The 26,592-nt window shown below is 50.6% G+C and overlaps 1 protein-coding gene across 2 annotated transcripts in view; it reads right to left on the reverse strand.

Moving 5' to 3' along the window:
* The window catches only part of LINGO1 (leucine rich repeat and Ig domain containing 1), a 167,125-nt gene that overhangs the window by 38,020 nt on the left and 102,513 nt on the right, over window positions 1-26,592 (reverse strand). The window lies entirely within an intron of this gene.

Raw genomic sequence — 26,592 nt, forward strand, 5'->3', positions numbered from 1 at the left:
CTCAGCGCCCGGCGGGACCGGAGCCCCCCGGACGACCCCCCGGACGGCCCCCCGGACGGCCCCCCGGGGCCCGGCCCGGGGGCCCGCAGCCGGGGAGCCGCAGCCGGGCGGTGCGGGCCGGCGGCCGGCGGGAAGGCATCCCGTCCCGCGCCCCGAGCCCGGAGCCCCGACACGGCCGGGGAGGGCGCCGACGGCCACCCCGCCGGGGCCCGGGGCTGCGGACGCCGCCTCCACCGTCGCTCCGGACCCCCCTCCCCCCCGACCCCGACCCCCGCCCCGCACCGACCCCCGGTCCGGCTCCGGGAGCGGCAGCGCGCTCTGCCGGGGCTGCGGGAGGCCGGCGGGAGCTCTGCCGGGGAAAGGGGGCGGGGGGCGGGGGGCGGGCCGCGGGGAGGGGCCGCCCCTCCACCCCCCCTCCCCCAGGGGCCCTCGCCGTCTCCTCCCAGACACAGGGATGGGTTTGCTGGAGGGGGGCCCGTTGTCAAGGAGATGAACGCCCGGGGAGGGCGGGGATGGAGATGGAGATGGAGAGAACACCCCCCCCCCCCCGCAACCCGAGCCCCCCCAGATCCGACCCAAAACGTCCAAGAGGGGCTGGCGAGGGGCAGCAAGTCGGGGAGCTTTCCCGGGCCCTGCGCTCTCTCCCTCGGGACGGGTGGGGAGCCCGGCTTGGGCACGACGTCACCCCCAGTGTCCCATCGAGCGATTGGGGGCTGCCTCGTCTCCTCTCCCCTCCTCCTGCTCTTCTGTCACCAAGACGAAAAGGGGTGGTGGAGGGGGGCGCTTCAGCCAGGGGTCACCCCCAAACTCTTTCCCTCCCTCTGGGCTTAGAGGCCTCGGCACCCTCTTTCCCTCCCTCTCTCTTTTCACCTGCCTCTCTGCCTTTCTACCCGGCTCCCTGCCTATCTGCCCGCCTTTGTCTCCTTGCTTCCCTGCCTGCCTCTCTCCTGCCTCCCTTCCTGCCTCTCTAATGATAAATAATGATTGTGGCACCTCGTAGGCTCTTACTCTGTGCCGGGCACTGTACTGAGCCCCGGGGTGGGTAACGGCAAATCAGGTCGGACACAGTCCCTTGTCCCACGTGGGGCTCACGGTCTCAATCCCCATTTTGCAGGTGAGGGAACCCAGAGAAGTGAAGTGATTTGCCCCATGTCACACAGCCGACAAGTGGCGGAGATGGGATTAGAACTCATGACCTTCTGACTCCCAGACCCGCGCTCTATCCTCTGCGCCGTAACTCCCTACCTGCTTCCCTGCCTGCCTGGAACTGTGGATGGTGGTGGTGGTCCGGGGGGGAGGGGTCCTACCCGCCTGGGCCGGGGCCAACCTCAGATGCCATCTCTTGCTCTCTTGGCAAATGGGACCCCCCCCACTCTAAACCAAGCCCCGAGAGAGGCAGAGGGCCTAAGGGCAGGGCACCATCTTATTCCTAACTCCCAATGGGGAGGGTGATCCTGAATCTTGGATCTCCTACCTGTGCCCCAGGATATGAGGGAAAGGCCAGACTTTTCTCAGTTCTTATGCGCCTCAAGCCTTCAGCCTCCCCGCATCAGCTCTCCTGCCTCCATCACATACATAGTCACTAGAGAGGACTGCCCCATTGAGAAACCCATCTTACTCAGGGCTTTGTCTGCCCTCTGTTCCGGGTTTCCCTGGTCCCCAGTTCACAGGACATCTACCAAGGCCGCAGAAGCAGGCAGCTTGCTTCTTCTTAAAAAAAAAAAATTAAATGGTACTTACTAAATGCTTATTACGAGACAGACACTGTATTGAAACGTTGGGGTAGATACGAGATAATCAGAACGGAAACATTCCCTGTCCCACATGGGGCTCACTGTCAATATCAGAGGGAGGAGGATTTAATCCCCATTTTACCGCTGAGGTAACTGAGGCCCAGAGAAATGAAGTGACTTGCTAGAGGTCACACAGCTGACAAGTGGCAGAGCTGCCAGAGATCACACAGCAGACAAGTGGCAGAGCAGGGATTAGAACCCGGGACCTCTGACTCCCAGGCCCCTCTTCTTTCTGGCCACACAGCTTCTCACTAGGCCATGTTGCTTTCCGGGCCCCCCACCCCGGCCCGGCCTGGCTAGCCTATGCCCAGGCAAGAAGGTTAAGACTGTAAACTCATTATGGGCAGGTAACATGGCTGCTAATTCTGTTGCATTGTACTCTTCCAAGCACTTAGAGTGCTCTGCACATAGTAAGTGCTCAATTAGTACCACTGATGTGAAGGTTAAAGGTTAGAGAGAAAAACCCTGGGACAAGCAGCATGGTCTAGTAGAAAGAGCACAGGCCTGGGGGTCAGAGGTCATGGGTTCTAATTCCAGCTGTGCCACGTGTCTGCTGTGTGACCTTGGGCAAGTCATTTTACTTTCCTGGGCCTCAGTTACCTCATCTATAACATGGGGATTGAGACTGTGAGCCCCACATGGGACAACCCGATTACTGTGTATCTACCCCAGTGCTTAGAACAGTGCTCGGCACACAGTGAGCGCTTTACAAATACCAAAATTATTATCATTATTAGTTACTGTAAGACTCCACCCCTCTGTGGCTTTGGGGCCCTCCCCTGCTCTGTTCTGGATAGTGACCAGAGAGCCAAGCCTGCAGAGAGAAGCGGGAAGCGGCACAGACATTCCAGACCTGGGCAACCGAGGTTGAGGGGAGGCCTCTGTTCTGAGGAGGGTAGGACCTCCTCTTCTCCGTCCAGTCTGGCTACTCCAGTGGGCAGAACTGCCCACCTATATCAAGCAGAGGGTGGAGTGAAGCGCAAGAGATGCCCGTGTGGGAGAGAGAGAGAGAAAACTCAGCGTCCAAAATAGCCAGGCCGGACTGCGACCCAGGAAGAGACCAAAAGTCTGGTCTTGAGACCCTTGTCCAATTGAGGGAGTTCCCATTGCACCACAGTATCCAGACTCTGGACAGTAAGATCACCCAAAGGGCAATATGATTCATTTGATGTTATCCCCAACCCAGATTATTACTCTGGTACTTTGGCAGAAGACAGGACGTCCTGGAGAAAGTGTATCCATGGAGTCGCTGTGAATCGGACACGACTCGACAGCACTTGATAATAATAATAATCCTGGTGTTTGTTAAACTCCTTGTGGACAGGGAACGTATCCACCAACTCTGTGGACTCCTCTAAGTGTTTAGTATGGTGCTCTGCACAAGGTAAGCGCTCAATAAATATGACTGATTGTTGAGTGCTAAGCTCATTATGGACTGGGAATGGGTCTGTTATGTTGTTGTGCTGTACTCTCACAAGCGCTTAGTACAGTGTCCTGCACATAGTAAGCACTCGATATGATTGATTAATTGATTGTCAATCACTGTTCTAAGCACTGGGACAGATACAAGTTAATCAGGTTGGACACGGTACCTGTCCCAAATGAGGCTTTCAGGCTAAGTAGGCTAGGTAAAATCCTTGCCGTTTACCGGGCTGGGAGCCGACCCCTGGGGCTCGGCCTTCTCCGGTCCCGGGGCGGAGGTGGCAGCAGAAGGTGCTCTCTTGCAGTCAGGACAACATTTTTGGCTCCCAGTAATCACTGGCTAACTCCTTAGTCCACAAACTAGGTCTCACCTGGGTTAGGGAAGGCTGAACCACCCCGTGAACCATAGGAAAGGAAAGTGATGATTTTAGCAAATCTAGGAAGTCAACAGAGGCCTGGGAGATGAGTGGGAAGAGTTTGGGAATCAGAGTAGCCAAACGCCTAATGGAGCTTTACCAGAGGTGGTGCAGGGTTCTGACTGAAGAACCGTTTGGGGTGTTCTGTTAGATGGACAGGCCCAGTAGGGATCCTGAAAAATAACTGGCTTAATGTGGGCGGTTCAGATCAAAGCGGCTCCCAAGGCGTCTGGCTGCCTACTGGACCACGGAGCTCCGGCACGCTATGCCGTGGACCCCTGGGTTGTACATGGGTCCCGCACGCAAAAACCCTTTGCGTTCACTTTGCGATATGCTGCACCCCTTCCTGACAACGTGCTTGTTTCACTCTGTGCCCCAGCAAGAACACCATTGGTGGGGATGAGAGCATGTGAACACCATCGCATTAAACACTGGCACCAATATCAGCTCAATGGAAGCTACCTATTGGGCGCTTAGAAAGTGCAGAGCACCGAACTAAGTGACTGGGAGAGGACAAGAGAGCAGGTAGAGTTGATTCCTGCCCTTAAGGAGCTTATAGTCTAGTGAGTATGGGTCCAGCTTTCTTGATGGCAGACTATTAACCGGATCCTGAGATGGTGGTGATGGTGGGTGGTATTTGTTAAGTTCTTACTTATGTGCCAAGCACTGTACTGAATGTAGGATAGATATAAGATAATCAGGCCCCACATGGGGCTCAAAGTCTAAGCAGGCGGGAGAACCGGTATTGAATCCCCATTTTGTAGATAAGGAAACCGAGGCACAGAGAGGATAGATGACTTACTCGAGGCCACCCAACAAGTACCTGGCGGAGCCAGAATTAGAACTCAGGTCCACTGACTCCCGGGCCTGTGCTCTTTCCACTAGGCCACGCTGCTTGACTGAGGTAGCCAATGGCCCTCTATTTCCACCCTCCCATCTCCCAGCCTTCCTCTAGCCCCTATCTAAGACCCACCAGATTCCATTTGGCTTCCCAGGTAGCTTGCGCTGACCACGTACCCTTATCTTCTCAAATCCAGATGACCTAGCAGCAACTGGACTAATGAGGCATCTGGAATCCATTAGCAAACCTCTGGGCTTGCTGCCTGGAATGGCCACCCAGGCACGAGAGGAGATACACTCTCTCATCCCAGGATCTGAGACTGGTTTCCCTGAAACCTCTGAAGCCTCTACACTGACCAAGGGCAACCCTCAAAGGCCCGTGCTCTCACCCACAAATCCACAGACTCCTCCTGAACACACACTCAGGGAGGGACTCTCAAACACGTACGCCAGGTGAGGAGCGAAGAATGCCAATTTAACTCAGCGCAGCATCACGGGGCCTCCTGGCAATAAGCATTTTTTGATGGGCTGGTCAATGTTTTGGATTTATTTACAAAGCTGGGTTATCCTCAGCCATGTACATGTCAAGTACACTTAACACTCAGCTGTACGGTGGTTCCGGCTCACAAAAAGATACAGTCACTCCCCCGCATCCTCTCCTGTCAAGTATGAGCTCTGACCCCTCTCGAGTCCACACCGAATCCACAGAGCTGCTGTGAGAGCCCAGAAGGGGCAGGAGGGCTAGTCCAGACCCCTGGAGTCCATACAACCCATACAAACTTCTCCGGCTGGAGGAGAACTCTTTTATCCCGGGAAAGGTCACACTGAACAGAACAGCAGTAGCTGCTCTAGCTGGGGGGGCGGCGGGGAAGGGAGGTGCAACGGCAGTTTAGAAGCTTAGAAACCCGTCTATTGAGTCGGGGAGTGGGCACACTGGAGGGTAGGGAGCTGGTTGGAAAATTCCGAAAGAATAGAGCCCGGTGTACAGGGAGGGAGTCCAAAGAACCAGCGTAGGTTAGAGGAACAAGCACAGGCCTGGGGTTCAGAAGGGCCTGAGTTCTAATCCCGGCTCTGCCATTTTCTGCTCTGTGACCTTGAGCAAGACACTTAGCTTCTCTGTGGCTCAACTACTTCATTTGTAAAGTAGGGATTAAGACTGTGAACCCCACGTGGGATATGGACTGTCCCCAGCCAGATTACCTTGTATCCACCCCAGCACTTAGTACAGTGCCAGGAATGTAGTTAGCGCTTAACGAATACCACTAGAAAATACAAAAAGGGAAGGAGAGTTAGCTGGAAGTTGGGGAGGGACCGAGGAGGAAGATAAGCCAATGCATGGCTCAGTGGAAAGAGCCCGGGCTTGGGAATCAAAGGTCAAGGGTTCGAATCCCGGCTCTGCCACTTGTCAGCTGTGTGACTGTGGGCAAGTCATGTAACTTCTTTGTGCCTCAGTGACCTCATCTGTAAAATGGGGATGAAGACTGTGAGCCTCATGTGGGACAACCTGATTACCCTGTGTCTACCCCAGCGTTTAGAACAGTGCTCTGCACATAGTAAGCGCTTAACAAATACCGACATTAGTATTTATTATTACCCCGAAACCATCCTTCATCCTCTGGAGCCAGTAAGAAGCCGCCGAGGCAGCAACTGAGTGGAGAAGCAGCATGGCGTAGTGGGTAGAGCACGAGCTTGGAAGGCAGAAGGTCATGGGTTCGAATCCTGCCTCTGCCACTTGTCTGCTGCCTGGCCTTGGGCAAATCACTTCACTTCTCCGGGCCTCAGTTCCCTCATCCGCAAAATGGAGATTGTGAGCCTCACGTGGGACAGGGACGGTGTCCGACCCGACTGTAGTACAGTGGCTGGCCACATCGTAAGCGCCTTATGTGACTGTGGGCAAGTCACTTAACTTCTCTGTGCCTCAGTTCCCTCATCTGTAAAATGGGGATTAAGACTGTGAGCCCCACGTGGGACAACCTGATTCCCCTGTGTCTCCCCCAGCGCTTAGAACAGTGCTCTGCACATAGTAAGCGCTTAACAAATACCAACATTATTATTATTATTATTATTATTAAATACTCTCTGACTGGGAAAAGGAGGTCCCAGCGCTTCTCGCAATGAGGTTCTTCCCGGCCGAGGACCAAAGTGCCAATCCCAGAGACGGCCACTAGGTGGCAGCAGAGCAGAGTGGAAGCAGGGCTGGACGATGAGTCGGGTCCGGGGGGAGGCGGCGGTGGGAGACGAAGGGGAGGGAGGAAGAGGAATAATAATAATGGTGGTATTTGTTAAGCGCTTACTATGTGCCGAGCACTGTTCCAAGCGCTGGGGTAGACACAGGGGAATCAGGTTGTCCCACGTGGGGCTCACAGTCTTCATCCCCATTTTACAGATGAGGTCACTGAGGCACCGACAAGTTAAGTGACTTGCCCAAAGTCAGACAGCTGACAAGTGGCCGAGCCGGGATTCGAACCCATGACCTCTGACTCCCAAGCCCGGGCTCTTTCCCGAAGGAGGGGGAAAGGGAGGGGAAGGGCTTAGGGTGCCCACCACCCCAAGCCGAAGGACCAGTTCCTTTTCCCCAGCCAACTCCAACCATCCTCAGTAGGGAGGTTTTCCGGAGGCAAGATGTCCTGAGCTTGTTGGGGAGAGTTCACCGGGGAGAGCGGGCCACCAGCTCCTGGCTGACCCTTGCCCCACTTCTTGGCCCACCCCCCAGCCTATTCCCCCGGCCCAGCCTCTGGCCGCAACCTCTCTGACCTCTATGATAAGTTTCAGGGAGTTGGCCCCCAAATCGTCCCCCTTGACTAGGCCTGTAACTGGCATTTGTTAAGCCTCTTTCTGTGTGCCAAGCACTGTATTGATGGCTGGGCCAGAAACGAGATAATCAGATCAGATACAGTCCTTGTCCCCCATAGGGCAGTCTAAGGTGGACGGAGACCAGGGATCAAATCCCCATTTTATCAATGAGGAAACTGAGTCCAGAGAGGGGGAGTGACTTGCCCAGGGCAGACAAGCGGTGACTCCCAGGCCCACACTCTTTCCGCTAGGCCACGGCTACTTCTGTGCAACCTAGCTTCCGGGGAGGGGAGCCCCCAAAGGGCCGTCGGTGAGTTTGTTAACAAGTCCCACATCTCCCCCTCCCGCCCTCGAGACAGGAATAGACGCGCGTCTGTGGAAATGTGCGCAGCCAGAAGCCCGGGACTCCCAGCCTTGGATCCAGGAGAGGGCTGGAGGAAGGGAGGCAAAACGGCTGCTATTTCCAGCTCCCCGCCTGACGTACAGGGTGGCCTGAGCTTCTCCAACCCCCGCACCGGGCCTCGGTTTCCCTGCCTGAGAATTGGGGGTGGCTCAGGCATTCTGGGAACTGGTGAAGATGAGTTAAGTCTTGGGGAGAGTCTCCGGGATTCCGTCCCCCCAACCCTCATTCACTGTCCCTTACCCCAGGCTGCTGAGAGGACTTTCTGAGTCACTCTCTCCTTGTCCCTGCAGTTCCCACCTCAGGCTGGGAAGCCCAGCTAGGATATCCTGGAAGTCCTTGGCACTGAACCCCACATTCCCCCTGGGTGGGAATTCTCCTCGGAATCTTCCTCGCTTCTGCCCCTGGGCAGAAGCCTTAGGAGGACAGCTTTCTGGGGGTCCCTGCTCTACAGGTGGCCCAGTGGGGAGTCTGGGCAATACAGAGACCCCTGCTACAGAGAGAGGGAGCCCCCAGTTGCCCACTCCAAACCCTCAGAATCAGTTGAGCTCTGCCTGAGGAAGCTCAGGAAACAGTGTGGCCTAGTGAAAAGAGCAGGGGCTTGCAAGTCAGAGGACCTGGGTTCCTCAGTTATCATTATTATTATTCTAATCCAGGCTCTGCCACATGTCTGCTGTGTGTCCTTGGACAATCATCATCATCATCATCAATGGTACCTATTGAGAACTTACTAGATAAAAGAGCACTGTACTAAGCACCTGGGAGAGTACAACAGAGTTGGCAGACACGTTCTCTGCCCAAAATGAGCTTACAGTCAAAACAGGGAGTGTAATAGTAATTGTGGTATTTGTTAAATGCTTACTATATAATAATGATGGTATTTGTTAAGTGTTTACTATGTGCCAAACTATGTGTTTACTGTATTCAAAGAGATTATTTTGTCTTTATCCCAGTGCGAGGCATAGAGTAAGTGCTAATATATATGGTTGCTATTTTTATTTTTATTGTTATTATTATTATTACCTGGATCCTAATCCTACCTCTGCCACTGACTTGCTGTGGGACCTTGGCAAGTGAGGTTACCCCTCTGAAACTCAGTTTCCTCATCCATAAAATGGAGATAAGATCCTTATCTTCCCCACCTCTTAGACTGTGAGCCCCATATGGGACAGGGACTGTGTTATCTGTATCTCTCCCAGTGTTTAGCACAGAACTTTGTTACATACAAAATGTTTCCTAAATACTGCAATCAATATAACACCCCATTTGGTCATACTTAGTGCTGAGGGTTAGTGCTTTGAGGTTAGTGTTTAAGGAGGCATCAGCCTCCTTACTGACTCCCTTGCCTCCTGTCTCTCCCCATTCTAGTTCACACTTGACTGTGCTACCCGGATCATTTTTCTACAAAAAGGTTCAGTCCATGTTTCCCCACTCCTCAAGAACCTTCACTGGTTGCCCATTCAACACCACATCAATTAAAAATTCCTCACCATCACCTTTAAAGTACTCCATCACCTTGCCCCCTTCTACTTCATCTCCCTTATTTCCTACTACAACCCAGCCCACAGACTTCACTCCTCTAATGACAAGCTACTCACTGTACCTCACTCTCCTCTATCTCGCCACCAACCTCTTGCCCACTTCCTGCGTCTGGCCTGGAACATCCTCCCTCTTCATATCCGACAGATGATCATTCTCCCCACCTTCAAAGTCTTATTAAAAGCACATCTCCTCCATGAGACCTTCCCTGACTAAGCCCTCATTTCTTCGTCTCCCACTCCCTTCTGTGTTGCCTTTACACTAGGATCTGCACCCTTTAATTGACTCCTCCCACAGTCCCACGGCCCTTATGTACATATCTGTAATTTATTTATCTTTATTACTGTATGTATCCCCCCAGACTGCAAGCTCACTGGGAGCAGGGAATGTATCTACCAATTCTGTTATACTGTACTTTCCCAAGCACTTAGCAAAGTACACTGTAGTCAGGAAGTGCTCAGTGAATACGATTGATTGATTAAGGGTCTTTTCTCCCTGTTTGAACAAAAATTTCCCTGTCCGATCAGTTGAAAAACAAACAGAAGCCCATGACAAACAGAAGCCCATGCTTCAAACAAATGCAGCGTGGCCTAGTGGAAAGACCCTGGGTCTGGGAGTCCGAGGATCTGGGTTCTAACCCCAGCTCTGCCACTTGGCTGCTGTATGATCTTGGGCAAATCACTTAACTTCTCTATGCTCAGTTCCCTCATCCACAAAATGGGATTTCAATACCTGGTCTCCGTCCTACTTGGACTGTGAGCCCCATAAAGGGTCTGATTATCTTTACCCCAGCAGCTTAATATAGTGTTTGGGACATAGTAAGCGCTCACCAGATCCTTAAGTATAAACTCCAAAAGCTGACAGAAATGGTGAATCCAGTGAGCTTAGCCGCACCGTCTTTTCTGCGGCCCTTCTTGCCCCCCTGTGGCTGGCCAACCTGTCACCTGCAGGGCCGGCTGGGAAGGTTGCTCCCTCCGTGGACATCAGCAGGGCTGACCCGGAAGGGGGAGGGGGAGGGGGAGGGGAATTGGCTCAGCCTGTCTGGGAAGCCAATTAGGGCTGCTGTGCCTGGGTTGGGGGAGGGGGATCCTGCCCCAGGGTCTCATCCCCACCAGGATGGCACCAGACCTCCTGTAGGACTAGATGCAGAGCAGCATGGTGGCCCAATAGGTGGCACACTGGGCTGGCAGGGGTGTGAGGACTACTGTTATCCAGTCCCACAATCCCTTGGGTCCCACTGGGAGAGGACTGGCCAGCCATTTCCCTCTTGGAGCCTCAGTTTCTCTACCTGTGAAATGGGTGAGGGCAACCCATTCCCTCCACCCACCTCACAATAAGGCTGCTTCAAGGAATCGCCAACCCCACACGAGGCTTGCTCCAGGCCTATACTGAGCCTCCATTCTCAACACCACCTCCAGCCTGTGGTGCGTAACATATTCTGGACACCAGGCCCTCTTTCTTCCCTCAGCACCCACTCCCTTGGGCCCTACACCGTCTCCCCTCCTATGGCGATGGCTGAGCCATCCATGCCCTTGGCAGGACTCTTTGGCGGGGGGAGAGGTGGGAAACACCCAGCGAGTTTTGAGAAAGAAGCTGCACCTGTGGTAATGTGTTTGTTTGTATTATGGTATTTGTTAAGCATTTACTACATGTCAAACACTGTTCTTTCTAAGCTCTGGGGTAGATGCAGGTAAATTAGGTCAGGCACAATTCATGCCCCGCATGGGGTTCACAGTCTAAGTAGAAGGGAGGACAGGTAATCCTCATTTTACAGTTAAGGAAACTGAGGCACTGAGAAGCAAAGTGACTTGCCCAGGGTAATAATACTAATAACAATGGTATTTGTTAAGCACTTACTTAGTATCAGGCGCTGTTCTAAACACTGAGGTAGATGCAAACTAATCAGGTTCGATCCTGTCCTGACCCATTTTACAGATGAGGTCACTGAGGCAACTAGCAGTGAAGTGACTTGCCCGAGGTTACAAAGTAAGCAATTGGCAGAGCCAGGATTAGAACCCAGATCTTCTGATCCCAGGCCCGTGCTCTTTCCACTGGACCATGCTATTTCCGGGGTCTTCCGGGGCCAGCTGCGGGGTTGAGGCTGAGGGCTAAGGCCAGGCCCGGTCCCGAGGAGGCCTCGCCCCCGGAGGCGATGGGAAAGGCTGACCTCGTTAAGCGGAGGCTGCTTGGCTGAGCTTCAGAAAATCCTCCCATAGACCCGAGCGCCCAGCCCTGTGAAGCCGCCTCATTCCTGCCGCTTTCTTCCGCCCAGCTTCCTGTGTGAGCACATCAGACGGCCTCGCTCAATCAGGATTCACCAACTCCTGCTGGGGAGCTCGTGGCAGTTGAATGGAGGGGGGGAACAAGGGTTTTGGAGCCCCATCTCCCCATCACCATTCCCTCAGAGGGCTTATTTCACAGGTTCAGCTCCTCACTACTAAAAAGGCCCAAATTAACAGAAAAGAAAAACCCCAGATCTGAGGTTAATCAATCAATTGTATTTATTGTGTACTTAACTGTGTGCAGACCACTTCGCTGATGCCTTGGGAGAGTACAATATAATAGAGTTGGTAGTAACATTCCCCTCCCAAAAGGAGCAGGTCTAATGAAACCCATTCCCATCTATGAAGAGATGATTTTTATTGAGCGCACACTCTGTGCAGCACACTGTATTAAGCACCTGGAAGAGGGCACTAGAGTTGGTAGATACGATCCCTGCCCTCAAGGAGCATCCTGATCTCCAAGAAGTCAGGGATTTTCCAAGCAGAGGGTTGGGAACTACTACTTCCAGAAGATCATGGGAGTAATTTGGGAGAGGATTGGTTGGGGGTGAGGGAGAATAGGGAGACAGAAGCCACATAATCAACAGTATTTATTGAACTCCCACTCTGCGCAGAGCACTGTACTAAGCACTTGAAAGAGTTCAAGAGAAATAGTGGACATGATCCCTTCCCTCCCAAAACGCATAGCTTGTTGGGGTGATCCCAGGGGTTTGTTATCTCATCCTCTTTATCATATAAGCTTTTTTAAAAATGGTTTTTCTTATTAATAATAATAACAATGGTATTTGTTAAGCGCTTACTATGTGCCAAGCACTGTTCTAAGTGGTGGGGTAGAATCAAGGTAATCAGGTTGTCCCATGTGGGGCTCATAGTCTCAATCCCCATTTTACAGATGAGGTAACTGAGGCCCAGAGAAGTTAAGTGACTTGCCGTAAATCACACAGCTGAAAAGTGGCGGAGCCCGGATTAAAGCCCACAACCTTGATTCCCAAGCCCAAGCTCTTTCCACTAAACCATGCTGCTTCTCTAATAATAATGATGGTATTTGTTAAGTGCACACTATGTGGCAAGCACTATTCTAAGCCCTGGGGTAGATACAAGATAATCAGGTTGTCTCACATGGGGCTCACACTTTTAATCCTCATTTTGCAAATGAGGTAACTGAGGCACAGAGAAGTTAAATGACTTCCCCATGGTCACACAGCAGACAAGTGGCAGAGCAGGGATTAGAACCCACATCCTCTGACTCCCAAGACCAGGTTCTTCCCACTAAGCCTTGCTGCTTCTAAATTAGGTACTGCTCAGTGCTTACTACGTGCCAAGTACTGTTCTAAGTGCTGGGGTAGATACAAGGTAATCAGGTTAGACACAGTTCATGTCCCACTGTGAGCCCGAATCTCCCTTTTACAGATGAGGTAACTGAGACACAGAGAAGTGAAGTGACCTGCTCAAAGTCGCACAGCAGGCAAATGATAGAGCCAGGATTAGAACCCAAGTCCTTCACATAGATTTTCCCTATTCTCTCTTTAATCCATCAATCAGTGGTATTTATCAAGCACTTACTCTGTGCAGAGGGCAATGCTGGGGTCAACAGATGGAAACCACAATCCCTGCTCTCGAGAAGCTTACAGTCTAATACTGAGCACCTTCCTCTGTCTGCCCTCCTCTTACGGCTTCCTTCCGACCCCATTGTCACCTCCTTCCCTACCGGCCCCTTCCCGCCGACCTGTCCTCCCTGCCCAAAGTCACATAGAAGGCAAGTGGCAGAGCTCTGATTAGAACTCAGGTCCTCTGACTCTCAGGCCTGGGCTCTTTCCACTAGACCAAGCTGCTTTTCAACAGTAATTACACTGTAGTCTCCCAGGTGCTTAGGACGGTGGTCTATGCACGGTAAGTGTTCAATAAATACCACTGACTGATTACATCACAGGGGAAACCTCTGCCCTGCTGCTTGGCTCAGTAAACTACCGGAGTGTATGTGTGGAGGTCAAACAGACAAGGCATGAAGCAAAATCAGCAGCCCGGTTGAAGATCACTCTCTAGACTGTAATAATAATGATAATAATGATGGCATTTGTTTAGCTCTTACTATGTGCAAAGCACTGGAGAGGATTCAAGGTGAGTAGGTTGTCCCACATGGGGTTCACAGTCTTAATCCCCATTTAACAGATGGGGTAACTGAGGCACAGAGAAGTTAAGTGACTTGCCCAAAGGCACACAGCTGACAAGCGGCAGAGCTGGGATTTGAACCCATGACCTCTGACTCCCAAACCCGTGCTCTTTCCACTGAACCATGCTGCTTCTCTTGTTGTGGGCAGGGAATGTGTCTTCTATTGTTAGAGTGTACTCTCCCATGTGGTTAGTACAGTGCTTTGCACACAATAGGCCCTCAGAACAGTGCTTGGCACATAGTAAGCACTTAACAAATACCCTCATTATTATTATCATCAATGTGATTGAATAAATAAATGAATGAACTCTATATGGAGCTGTTGTCAGTCACTTATTGGTTTTCCATACATTCAGATTTATTTTAGCCCGCAGTTCTCTAATCCTTGTGTTGCATGTCTAATTTCGTGTTTTTGCCCTACTTGCTGTAAGATTTTAAGGTCCTCCAAGGCAGGGAGAAACTCTCTGGGTGCCCAACTGGAATGGACGACTGACGACCCACTGATGGATTTAATTACACAAAGGAAGACTGAGCTTGTTACTGGTTTCCCTCTCTTTCCTTCTCCCACTTCACAACTTGGATGATGACCGCATTTAGCTACACCAGTAATTAAGCAGAAAGGGATTAAAATCAGAAAAGCTAAAGGACAGTGATGAATTACAGCTCTGGTCTTCAGGGTTAAAACTAAGGGCATATACAGAGTGCTTACGGAGTGCAATTCAATTCAATCCAAATAAATCGCATTTATTGAGCACTTACTGTGTGCAGAGGACTGTACCGAGCACTAGGGAGAGTATGACATAATAAACGGACAAATTCCCTGTCCACAATGAGGTCACAGCCTAGAGGGGGAGACAGACATTAATATAAATAAATAAATTGCAGATATGTACATAAGTGCTGCGGGACTGGGAATAAAAGGAGCAAGTCAGGGTGACACAGAAGGGGTGGGAGAAGTCGAAAGGAGGGCTCAGTCAGGGAAGACCTCTTGAAGGAGATGTGCCTTCAATAAGGCTTTGAAGGGAGGGAGAGTAATTGTCAGGAGGGAGTTCCTGGCCAGAGGCAGGACGTGGGCAAGGGGTCAGTGGCAAGATAGACGAGATCGAGGCACAGAGAGAAGGTTAGCATCAGAGGAGAGAAGTGTGCAGGTTGGGTTGTAGTAGGAGAGTAGAGAGATGAGGTAAGAGGGGGCAAGGCGATTGAGTGCTTTGAATCCAGTGGTGAGGAATTTCTGTTTGATGCAGAAGAGGATGGACAACCACTTGGAGGTTCTTGAGGAGCGGGAAACATGTTCTGAACATTTCTGTAGAAAAATGATCTGGGCAGCAGAATGAAGTGTGGACTGGAGTGGGAAGAGACAGGAGGCAGGAAGGTCAGCAAGGAGGCTGATAGAGTAGTTAAGTCAGGATAAGGTGATTGTATTAATGTGGCAGTAGTTTGGATGAAGAAGCTAGGGTAGATTTTAGTGAGGCGCAGCGCAATGTGTTGTATTAAACGCTTTGGAGAAGTGCAAGATACATTCTTTGCTCAGGAGACGCCTACACCCCAATGACTAACGAAAGCTCAACTCGAGAGACCACCACAGATGCTGCAGAGTAAATCTGAGTTGCCTTCAATGCTAGGCTGCCAGGCCTTTCTAGCCCCACCCTTCCTGCCCTGCTGGAGAGACTCAAAGACCAGGTAGGCTCCAGGTAACAGCTGTCGGTCAAGCAGATACCTGGGCAAATTGGGAGACATGTTCATTCCTTCATTCATTCAATAGTATTTATTGAGCGCTTACTATGTGCAGAGCACTGTACTAAGCGCTTGGAATGAACAAGTCGGCAACAGTTAGAGACAGTCCCTGCCATGTGACGGGCTTACGATCTAATGGGGGAGACGGACAGACAAGAACAATGGCAATAAATAGAGTCAAGGGGAAGAACATCTCCTAAAAACAATGGCAACTAAATAGAATCGAGGCGATGTACATTTCATTAACAAAATAAATAGGGTGATGAAGATATATACAGTTGAATGGATGAGTACAGTGCTGAGGGGATGGGAAGGGAGAGGGGGAGGAGCAGAGGGAAATGGGGGGAAAAGAGGGTTAAGCTGCGGAGAGGTGAAGGGGGGGTGGTAGAGGGAGTAGAGGGAGAAGGGGAGCTCAGTCTGGGAAGGCCTCTTGGAGGAGGTGAGTTTTAAGTAGGGTTTTGAAGAGGGGAAGAGAATCAGTTTGGCGGAGGTGAGGAGGGAGGGCGTTCCGGGACCACGGGAGGACGTGGCCCGGGGGTCGACGGCGGGATAGGCGAGACCGAGGGACGGTGAGGAGGTGGGCGGCGGAGGAGCGGAGCGTGCGGGGTGGGCAGTAGAAAGAGAAGGGAGGAGAGATAGGAAGGGGCAAGGTGACGTAGAGCCTTGAAGCCTAGAGTGAGGAGTTTTTGTTTGGAGCTGAGGTTGATAGGCAACCACTGGAGGTGTTTAAGAAGGGGAGTGACATGCCCAGATCATCTCTGCAGGAAGATGAGCCGGGCAGCAGAGTGAAGAATAGACTGGAGCGGGGCGAGAGAGGCGGAAGGGAGATCAGAGAGAAGGCCGACACAGTAGTCTAGCCGGGATATAACGAGAGCCCGTAGCAGTAAGGTAACCGTTTGGGTGGAGGGTGCATGAAGCAATGTGGACTAGTGGAAAGAAGCAGGGGCCTAGGAGTAAGAGGACCTGGGTTCTAACCCCAGCTCCCCTCCACTTGTCTGCTGTGTGACCCTGAGCAAGACACTTAGCTTCTCTATGCCTCAGCTCAACTACAAAATGGGGATTAAGACAGTGACCCCCATCAGGGACATGGACCCTGATCAACTTGTATCTACCCCAGCACTTAGTAGAGTATCTGGCATATAGTAACCGTGATGTGAAATACCATTAACAAAAAAGAACCCACCGAAAGTGCACAAGCCAATGGTAATTCCAGGTTGCCTGGGAGGAAGCACCAATTCTGGAGCCGCCTGGGACCCGGCCCTTCCCTCCAGGATGCAGGGAGATGGGGTTCAGAATGGGAATGCCCGGCCTAGGTCCCTAACATCCAGAGAGGGCCGTGAGTGGTAGATATCGGCGGAAAAGATGGAGGCAAATGGAAGGGATTTCCGTGGAGTGTTGCTCCACTGCTCTGAGGAGCAGAGAGATTGACTTCCCAGGGAAGATTAAAGGACCTCAAGCTGGAAACTTCAACCAGCCAAAAGGGACTGGGGGTCCTCCCTGGAGTCCTCGCTCCGCTGAGACGACGACCTCTCCCCCACATTGGGACCCACATTGGAAGAGCAGCGGGAGGAAGATCAACAGGAGGAAGTTTAGAGCAAGGATGATTGGGGTGGGTGTCGGGCCAAAGGAGCTGTCAGGGAAGCTTCCAAGGCAGGAGCATCTTCCTAGGGAGGGTCAGCAGGCCCTGTCTCTCTGTCTTGGGGAAATGAGGGTAAACAGAACACTACAGAAGCAGCGTGGCTCAATGGAAAGAGCCTGGGCTTGGGAGTCAGAGGTCATGGGTCCGAATCCCGACTCTGCCACTTGTCAGCTGTGTGATTTTGAGCAAGTCACTTAACTTTTCTGTGCCTCAGTTACCTCATATGTAAAATGGGGATTAAGACTGTGAACCCCAAGTGGAACAACCTGATTAACTTGTATCCCCCCAGCACTTAGAACAGTGCTTGGCACATAGTAAGCACTTAACAAATGCTATCATTAATTAGGCTGTAGTAAGTTTTGATGGTCCCCATGGACATTAGCGGAGACTGAGATGAACAGAATCGAAGCCCACCTGCTCTGCTGGGAGAGGGACAGAGCCATCCCTGAAGAGAAGCAGCGTGGCCCAGTGGAAAGATCACGGGCATAGGAATCAAAGGACATGGGTTTTAATCCTGGCTCTGCCACTTGTCTGCTGTGTGACCTTGGGAAAGCCACTTACCTTCTCTGAGCCTCAGTTACCTCATCTGTAAAGTGGGGGTTAAGACTGTGAGCCTTAGGTGAGACAACCTGATTACCTTGTATCTACCCCAGGGCTTAGAACAGTGCTCGGCACATAGTAAGTGCTTAAAAAATACCATAATTATTATTATCCCTGACTGGACCCGAGGCCAGAGGAAGCCCGCCCCACTTCATCCAGGCCTGGGGCAAACACGGGGAGAGTAGCTCTTGGAAGCACCAGCTGTGCCCTCCCTCCTCATTTATAGCATTTATTGAGCACCTGCTGTGGGTTGAGCACTGCACTACACGTTCAGGAGCACCCAATGGAAAAGAAGACATGGGACCTACAGCTGAAGAGCTATCCTACCACTCTTTGGATTGAGGTATCTTCCTTCAGTCATCTCTGGACTGCCTAGAATTTTTCTTTTCTGGCTCCAGCCTCCCTCAGCCTCAAATTTGACATTGAGTACTGCGGCTCGGAAGAGGCACCCGTGTCCATGGGGACCTGGGGGGTGGAAAGCAGTGACTTTGGCCCTTAGACTAAGAGCACTGTCAGAGACAGTTACTGTGTATGATCTGATTGTCTTGTATCTATCCCAGTGTTTAACACAGCACTTGCCATATAGTAAGTGCTTAACAAGTAGTGGGAGGCAGTGGTAGCCTAGAGGAAAGAGCAAAGGGCACTCAGGACATGCAGTTTCCAATCCCGGTCCTGACGGTTGTCTGCTATATAACCTTGGGCAATTCACTTAACCTCCCATTGCCTCAGCTCCCTCCTCTGTAGAATAAACACTATTTTTAATGGTATTTCTTAATTACTTATTATGTGCCAGGCACTATACCAGGCATCGGGGTAGATACTGGTCTAGTGGAGAGAGCTCGGGCCTGGGATTCAGAAGGACCTGGGTTTTAATCCTGGCTCTGCCACTTGTCTACTGCGTGACCTTGGGCAAGTCGCTTCATTTCTCTGTGCCTCAGTTCCCTCATCTTGAAATTGGGATTAAAACTGTGAGTCTTACGGTGGCATAGGGACTGTGTCCAACCTGATTATTTTATATCTACCTCAGTGTTTAGAGAAATACTTAACATATAGTAAGGGCTTAACAAATAATTTTATCATTTTTATTACATTATTATTATTATTCAAGATACTCATGCTGGACACTGTTCATGTCTCACATGGAGCTCATAGCTTTAATCCCCATTTTACCAATGGACTGAGATCCAGAGAAGTTATGTAATTTACCCAAGGTCACACAGCAGACAAGTGGCACAGCCGAGATTGGAACCCGGGTCCTTTGATACCATGACCCATGTTCTTTCCCTTTAGGTCACACTGTTTTCCCTCTCTCTTAGACTGTGAATTCTGCATGGGAAAGGCACTGGGTCTAATTTGATTATCTAGCAGAGTGCTTAATCAATATCATTATTTTTACTGGAGCACTGCTTGACACATATTAAGTGCTTAACAAAGATAATGATAATAATAGTAACAATAATAGAGCAAGTGATGGGGTCCCCCTGAAGAAATGGTCTGTGTTTGGGCGGACTTCCCCCGGACGGTATACAGAATGTCATTATATCATACATGTGCCTGATGCCTCACATGATGTCAATTGTGGCTGGTATCTGTGAAGGTCAACAATGTCCACCTCAACCTGAGAGAAAGAGAGAGAGAGGTGGCTACAGGTGATGCTAAGTCTATTTTTGCCTTGTTTGCAGTAATAATTATTACCATAATATATGAGTACTATACCACAGTTACATTATATTAATTATTATTATAACATGACATTGGTTAAGTGCTTACTATGTGCCAAGCACTGGGCAAAGTGATCATATTGAAGGCCCAGATGGGGCTTACACTCTAAAGCAGGAGGGAGAACAGGTATTGAACTCCCATTTTAAAGATAAGGAAACTGAGGCACACAGTTGACAAGTGGCAGGGCCAGGATTAGAAGCCAGTTCCTCTTACTTCCAGGCCCAGGGTCTCTCCCCTAGGTCCAGCTGCTTCTCACCCATTCTTCAGCATCCAGAAGGGTCCCAGTCAACCCATTCTGAAAGTTCTCCTCCCCAAAGCTGAGGATCCCCCAACTTGTTACAGCATTCCCGTTACTGCCCGGCCCCTCCCGCCGGAGACCCACACTTCACGTTTGGCAGGGACTATTGAAACGCCTGAGAAAAGCCATACTGTGTCTTCGGTGTATCGAGCTATCACCCCCTTCCTGGGCTCTGTTGTTTCTCTCTGTTTCAGTGATGGTTTTTTAAAAAAAGGCAGAGACCAATTTGCACCTCATTATCGTCCCTTTGCTCCTCTGGAGTGGCTGCAGCAGCTGGGCCTGGAGGCCAGCGGGATCAAGACAGCAGCTCTGGGAACAAGGCCGGGATGGAGGCAGAGGAATTAGGGGTGGCAGGGGTCGGGAGGCCTGACACCACTGCTGCTCATAGATCGGAAGGCCCCTCGGTAGAGGGAGAGAGGGGCAGCCTGGAGCTGAAGGTTGCAGTGGGCAGCCACGTGTCCTCTCAACAGCGGGGTGGCCGCCGACTAAGACAGAGCATGAAACCGGGGCCGGTCTGAAGTGTGGCTGTTCTGGCCTGCCGCGGAAGGGTAAGAACCAAGGTTCCAACTGTGAAGGGGGATTGGCACCTGCTAGGATGGAAGATGCGGTAGCCATGGAAACCAGCATGGGGACCAGGTGCAGAGAGTGCAGTCAATCGATCAATCAGTGGCATACACTAAACGCTGAGTGGGTGCAGAGCACTGAACTAAGCGCTTGGAAAATTACAGTACAACAGAGCTAGTAGGCGCGATCCTTGCCCACCAGGAGCCGACAGTCTACAAGGGAGATGGAAGTTAAAATAAATTATGGAAAGGGATTAATGTTTCTTCTTCTCCAGTCACATCCTGCCTACCATCATCTCAGAACGTTTGCACTCATGACCTCCCATGGCACTTTTATTTAATACCAATTTACATACTCAACTCCCAAATGTTGCTTCCAATTTTTAAATTATTTTTTGTTTGTCACCTCCATTAGACTCTAAGTTCCTTATGAACTGGGATCATGCCTTCTACCTTTATTATTTCTCCCTATATGAAATTTACTTTAGTGGATGTCTCCCCCACTAGGTTGTGGGCTCTCTGAGAGAAGGGGTCACATCTACTAATTCTAATATTCTAATGCCTAGCACAGTGCTTGGTACAAAGTAGGGATTCAGGAAATGCTGTTGATTGCCTGTCTGCCTGTCTCTGCCCCTCCCCAAATCCTGGCCCTAATGCAAGACATTACCAATCCCAGAGAATCTCCTCAGGGGAGATTGAGTTGGGAGTCAGAGGACCTAGGTTTTAATCCCAGATCTGCCACTAGTCTGATGTGTGTCCTAGGGCCAGGCACTTAATTTCCCTGGGCCTCAGTTTTCTCACCTGTAAAATGGGGATTAAATCCTCCCTCCTACTTAGACTGTGAACCCCATGTGAGACAGGGACTGTGTCCAACCTGATTAACTTGTATCTACCCCAGCACTTAGTATCATGCTGGCACATTGTAAATGCTGAACAAGTATCACTAAAAAAAAAAGGGGGGGTCGGGAATGTCTGGGTTCCAGGCCTGGCTCACAGCATCCCATCCAGAGCATCAGTGGTCCTCCCCTGGCTCCTCAGGTTCCCCACCTGTGGATCAGGGACATTTTGGGCATTCCAAGCCTGGCTGGGTGTGGAGAGCTAACCCCAGAGGGGAGTTCCTTTGAAAATAGACTCCAGGGGCTTCAAGGTGGGATGAGCGGAAACAGAAAACAGGAAACAGGAATTCCCCAAGGTGAACTTTAGGGCTTCTTGTGGATAGGGAACATGTCTATCAATTCTGTTGTATTGTACTCTCCCAAGTACTTGAAACAGCATGACCTAGCATATAGAGCACGGACGTCAGAGTCAGAAGAACCTGGTTTCTAATCCAGGCTCTATCACTTGTCTACAAGCTTCTCTGTGCCTCAGTTCCTTCATTTGTAAAATGGAGATTAAGACTGTGAGCCCCATGAGGGACAGGGACTGTGTCCAACGTGATTAGTTTGTATCTACCCCGGTGCTTAGTATGGTGCATGGCACATAGTAAGCGCTTAACGATTATCATTAAAAAGTGCTTAGTATGGTGCTCTGCAAACAGTAAGCGCTCAGAAAATGCCGTTCATTGATTGATGAATTAAAGAAGGCAGGCCCACAGCCTAGTTTCTCAGTGGCCTATGCTAGTTTCTTATTCTGGTGCTCTCTGGTGCCCTAGGCAAGGGGAAGAACAATCTAGAGACCTGACACCAGGATGTTTGGTGGGGGTGGACCCCACAGAAGAGAGGTGGGAATCTGAAAAAACCCTTCCCATGAACAAATCCATCCCACTGACCAGTGGAAAGCGCCCCGTTAGACTGTAAGCTCCATCATGAGATGGATAGCATTGACTAACTCTAATATATTGTCTTCTACCGAGAACAGCACGCTGTGGGTGCTCAAAAAATTCCACTGATAAATCAACTGGCCTCAACACTCTCCTCATCCTGGGTCAAGCAGAGATTTGTCCCTCGAAGGCTGGCGAGGGGGAGAAAGAGCTTGCTCAATTAGAGTCCAGAGTCTCTCGCTACACTAACTAGACACGTTCCTAACAGCCAGGATCTCGGTACCTACTGTCACCCACAGGAGATCAAAGATGATTTTTGGTGCAAAGAAGTTGTGAGTGACAGTGTTGAACCTCACATTGCAAGAACGGGGATGGTGTCGGGGGGGCGGGGAGGGCAGGTAACGGATCGGTGATTGGAGATCGGAGCTCAAAGAGAAGGGACAAGGAATTGAGTGAATGTGTTGAGGAAATCAAAATCATGTCAAACACGAATAAGAAGGAGAAAAGCACCCATCACCAGGCCGCTGCTGGGAAGAAGGGGGCGGGTCATTGGAGGGCTGCTGCCAGGCGGCGGGGGGATGCAGAGGAAGGCAGAAGGGGCCTGGGCCGAAACTGCCAGGAAAAGTGCGGCCGAATGCCCCGTATGGCCCTCAGCACAAGGGAAATGAAGCGATCGGGGCCTCCCCCACCTCAAGATCCTGGAGGGCTGCCCCCACCCAGGGGGCCCTGACCCCTACCCATCATGATTGACAAAGAACAGCCTACCCTTCACCCCAGTTCCCTGCTCCCTCTCTTCTACCCTCCTGCCTGCTTTGCCCTGGCACTAGGCCAGCTGCTGCCCTGGAAGAAGGGCAACTGTCCCAGAATGCTGAGCATACAGCCACCCAGGGTCCCCGGGCACTACACTCCCCTAAGCCATAGGGTCCCTGGGAGTCCCTCTGGCCCTCCCCAGCAGCTCTGTGGGGGCAGCAGGCCTGGTCGCTTGAACCTCTGAGGGCCTGGGATCTTTAAAAACTAGACTAATAATGAAAGACCAGCAGAGCCCGTAAAACATTTATGATGTTTTAAACCATACTCTGTCTCTGGATGTCCGGTCACTCTGCCTTTCAGTTTCTCACAGTCTCCAGGACTCTGTCTCTCCATCTCTGAAGCCTGCACATCTGAGTATCTCTGGATGCAAGGAAGTCTTCTCAGGACTGTGTTTGAAAGTTCTCTGCTCTAGATGCTGCAGGGAAGCAACTTTGGAAAGGGTGGAACCAGGGCATGGGGCCAGAGCTCCGGGAGGGGCAGGGGGTGGAGTTCAGGGGTCTCTGCCAATGCCTGCTCAATTGGGGTAATAATAATAATGTTGGTATTTGTTAAGCGCTTACTATGTGCAGAGCACTGTTCTAAGCGCTGGGGTAGATACAGGGTAATCAGGTTGTCCCACGTGAGGCTCACAGTTAATCCCCATTTTACAGATGAGGTAACTGAGGCACAGAGAAGTTAAGTGACTTGTCCACAGTCACACAGCTGACAAGTGGCAGAGTCGGGAATCTTAGAGACATTGCCTCCAGAAATTCCTTGGCCTGTGTGGCATTTGGTTCTGACCCTGACAGGCAGTTGTGGAAGTATTTCTTGAATCCCTGAGGAATTCCATCCTTCCCACACTGAGGATTAGAGAGCACTGTATGCACAAGCACTCATGCACACACACATGTCTGTGTGCGTGTGTACACACTCACACACATGCACCCCTCTGCATAGATATATGCACTCATAATAATAATAATTACGGTACTTGTTAAGCACTTACTATATGCCAAGCACAGTTGTAATTGCTGGGGTAAATACAAGTTAATCAGGTTGGACACATAATCTGTCCCACATGGGGTTCACGGTCTTCATCTCCATTTTACAGTTGAGTTAGCTGAGGCACAGAGAAGTTAAGTGGCTTCCCCAAGGTCACACAGCAGACAAATGGTGGAGCTGGGATTAGATTCCAGCTCCTTCTGATTCCCAGGCCCAGACTCTATACACTAAGCCATGCAAGCAGGTACCCACTAAACTAAGCACTTGGGACAGTACAATATAAGAGAGACCGTAGACACATTACCTCCCACAAGAAATTTACAGCCTAGAAATTCACATATACTCCCTTGCCGGTTCATAGGCATCCACCAAACCAACCCCCATCAATATACACCTTCTATACACAGGAGAACCCCATGTTCTAGTTTCACCAACCATTTTTGGATTATGCCAGTTGCTTAAAGGCAGAGATTGCTATTGAATGTTCCTCGGTTTGGTGTCGTTGATGATGATAATGACATCAATGATGGAAATGGTGACAATTTTGATAGGTTGTCCTGGGCAATTTTAGAAACCAAGGCAAATTTCTTGGTTGGCATTGGGTAACCTATCTCTCACTTACTTCCAGCTGCCCTGTTAAATCCTCGGCCTTTAACAGCCCGGCTGGAGTATGCTCAGTACTGAACAGTTAATTCCCCCAACATTCTGGGATTTATAGTTTGGAAACACTATATCCAACTATTAACCCCACACTTTTCTCCCACACTCCACTCTCACAGTTACTGAAAGCAAAGGGGAAGGTGTTGCTCATGTTAAGCTCTTATAGGCTTCATTAATTCCACCTTTCTGTAATTTACTTTAGCATCTCTCTCCTCAGCCAGATAGTAAACTCCTCGAGGTCAGGGATCGATTCTACCTAATCCACTGTTGTCCTCTCCAGGTGTTCAGTACAGTGCTCTGCACACAGTGGCACTCAATAAATACTGATTGATTTATTGGTTGGATAGCATCCCATAGACCCAGTTTCCCACAAAAATAATATGGTCAGCATACGTTCGAAGGTGAACCCTGGACTCAGCCTGAAGTGTCTGGGACTACAAGGAGGCAGAGCCCTGGGCCGCTCCTGCTCCTGGCCACTTGTCCTTCCCTAGGGTTGGAGAGTTCAGTCGGTAGGGCCACTGACCATACTTTTTTCTGATGGTTTTTGTTTAGTGTTTACTATGTGTCAGACACTCTACTAAGCAAAGGGTTATATACAAGATAAGAAGGTTGGACCCATTCCATTTCCTACATGGGGCTCACAGCCTAAATCCCCTTCCTATAGATGAGGAAACTGAGGCACAGAGAAGGGAAGTGACTTGCCCAAGGTCACACAACAGACAAGTGGTGGCGGTGGCATTAGAATCCAGATCCTCTGACTCCCAGACCCGTGATTCTTCTGCTAGGCCACACTACTTCTCATCTGTGGGCACTTTGTTCATCAGACCTCAGGCCCCGCCCTGACACCTTACCAGTCTTCTTCTTCCCTCTCTGCTTTCCCTCTTCTGCTGCTTCAGTTTTCCCACTTTATCCTAACATTCCAGTAGGAATGGAACTAACCTTTCCCTTCTCCCTAGGGCTCCAAGCTCTCAGCCAGGCCCTACCTACTCACCTCTCGTGTCCTATGACTGCATCCGCTGCCTCTTCATGCCAGTCCAGCTGATTTCTTCCAGAACAAGTTGCTTTCCTACCTCTCTACTTCTTCTCCTGCCTGGTGCTCCTTGCCCTAAAGCAGTCACCCTCCCACAGCCTGACCAACCAAGTTTCCTCTTCCTCCCCACCTCCTCCAGGAAACCTGTCTTCCTCTTCCTTCCCCTTTCCTTTCCCCTCCCTCCTCCTTCCTCCTCTCTTCTTCTTTTTTCCTTTCTTCCTATTCCTTCCTGCCTACCTTTTCCTTCTTCTTCCCTTCTACCTCAGTCGCCTTGCCCCCTCCTATCTTACCTTACTGATTTCCTACTACAAACCAACCCACACACTTCGCTCCTCTAATTCGTCTTGTATCTTGATCTCATCTTTCTCTGCCAAACCCATGCCCACAGTCTTCCACTGGCCTGGATTTCCTTTCCCTTCACATCTGACTGACCACCACTCTCCCCACCTTCAAATCACAACTTCTCCAGAAAGCTTTTCCCTACTAAGCCCTCATTTCCCCTATTCCTTCTCCCTTCTGGGTCACCTATGCACTTCTTGGTACCCTTGAGTCACCCCATCCTCAGTTCCACAGCACTTATGTCCATAACTGTAATTTATTTTAATGTCTGTTTCCACCTCTAGACTATAAGTTCCTTATGTGCAAGGAACGCATCTACCAATTCTATTATATCATACTCTCCCAAGTGCTTAGTACAGTGCTCTGCACACAGTAAGTACTTAATAAATAACACTGTTTTATTGATCGATTTCTCTTTTCTTCCTCTTCCTTCCCTCCTCCTTCCTTTTCCTCCCTCTTCCTTCCTTCTTCTTCCTTCCTTCTTCCTCTGCTTCCTTTCTTCTGTATCCTTCCTCCTTATTTCCCTTCCTCTTTTTCTCCTCCTTCCTTCTTCATACTTCCTTCCCTCCTCTTTGTCCTTCTTCCCTCCTTCATCTTTTTCTTCTCATTTTCCTCCTTCCTTCCTGCCCCTTTCTTCCCTCCTCTTCTTTCCTTCTCCCTTCCTTCTTTACTCACTCACTCCCTTGGAGAACTCATTCACTCCCATGGCTTCAACTGTCACCTCTATGCAGAAGATTCCCAAGTCTACATCTCCATCCTTGATCTCTCTTCTTCTCTGTAGTCTCACATTTCCTCCTGCTTT

The sequence above is a fragment of the Ornithorhynchus anatinus genome, chromosome 5, assembly GCF_004115215.2.
Source record: "Ornithorhynchus anatinus isolate Pmale09 chromosome 5, mOrnAna1.pri.v4, whole genome shotgun sequence".
Lineage (NCBI taxonomy): Eukaryota > Metazoa > Chordata > Mammalia > Monotremata > Ornithorhynchidae > Ornithorhynchus > Ornithorhynchus anatinus.